Consider the following 1,719-nt stretch of genomic DNA (forward strand, 5'->3'; position numbering starts at 1 on the left):
CAAATAACTTCATTTCTGGACATTTATGGTTTGATTTCTTTGTATGTATGGATCACTTGGATTGTTACCGACATCTGATGAAAATTTCATGTCAGTAGCACCTCTAGTAATATATTTGCTGAGAAAAATGTGACGTGTTCAATACTAATTTTACCCGCTGTAGTTGTAGACCAAAGTAGTACATGTGAATGGAGCACAGTTAGCATTGATGCAAATTAGCAGTCCTATTGCATTAATGGCGGGGGCAATGGTGTCAGCATTTTCTTTTGTTTGTTCAATGTACACTCACCAATGATGGGATGAGCAACTTAAAATATGCTTAWAGTCAAAAAACGCTGACCATCGTCATTCATTGATTCCGGCAGAGAAGATGCTGTGTCCAAGCCACTCTCCCTCCWGTAGTTTGCTAATCGATGGCTGTAAGTGGCATCCATTTGTTCAAACCACCGCTATTTTTTTCCTGTTTGAACCACTACTGCTATTATGTTTTTTATTGTATAGTAATCAAATGTTTTTTTTAGTTCCTCCCGGCATTGCTTAAATGTTCACTGGTAGCCATGAGTGGCCATTGGCACCGACCCCTCTTTAAAGACTTTTTCCATTTTGAGGTTTTCCATCTACTTCACTCTAAATTGTCCTCGGCCACTGTAGGTAAACACTTATCACTGGGTAAGATTTCTTACACCCCTCATAACGAAAGTTAGGATGAAATTATTTATCATGGGGTTCTCTTATTTGTCATCAGCATCTCGGCTGTACAAAGTGAGTCACACACACAATAAGTGAACCAACTCGATAAGTCAGTTTGATCCATCGAACGAATGTGATCGTTTATTTACATAAATCAAACAAATCATGACTTAACAACTTAATTGTGAGCAATCAATTTTCCTATAACAAGTTTAGAATCAATAATGATATAAGTACGCGTKCGAACTTAATCAGTAGCAACACAACACTCAGAACAGAAACAGTAAACGTCAGTTCTGGTGTTGAATAAACCAAAACGTTTACCGGCACATTAKAACTTAGATTCTGGCAAGGCAAGTAGTCTTAACGAAAGGAGGAAAATAAGAGAAGTTTTCTACTTTTACWTTATCAAGCATGAGTCAACCAGACAGGCAACTTCTCCAACTTGACTTCCGCCGGACTCAGGTACGCTTACAACACATAGGCCTTTACCTTTGATGACTTCTCCGTCACGTCAGGTATCAGGAAAGAATCACCTGGTCAGTAAGTGGACTCCYTCAGGGTTTGCTTACTTTCACCGGTGACCTCAGAGTGTTGCGTTCAGCATCTCCTGGGTTTGCATCAATTCCGAGGGAGAGGAAAGCCAATCTGGTACTCTCTTCAAAATAAAACCACTTCTCAAAAGAAGGTAAAAATAATAATTGCTAAGGAAGCCGTAAGGCCTCGTGTTTGGAACCTCGATCGATGTTATCAAGTTCCTAGCTGTAAAATCCACTCCTTGGCTCTTGAGGTAGATTTTCAGCCAAAAAGCTGTAATTCTCGTGAAGAGAAAAACAACAAATKTTCCCAGGTTGGAATCAGGAAGTACCGTATTTTTCGGACTATAAGCCGCAAATTTTTTCCTGAACTTTGAACTATGCGGCTTATAGTCCGGTGCGGCTTATACGTGGATATTTTTCTTCAGCCACCAGGGGGCTCTTATGCTCCATTTGCTTCAACCACTCGCTTCAAAAAAAAAAAAAGAAAAAA

Source organism: Austrofundulus limnaeus, unplaced genomic scaffold, assembly GCF_001266775.1.
Source record: "Austrofundulus limnaeus strain Quisiro unplaced genomic scaffold, Austrofundulus_limnaeus-1.0 Scaffold1441, whole genome shotgun sequence".
Lineage (NCBI taxonomy): Eukaryota > Metazoa > Chordata > Actinopteri > Cyprinodontiformes > Rivulidae > Austrofundulus > Austrofundulus limnaeus.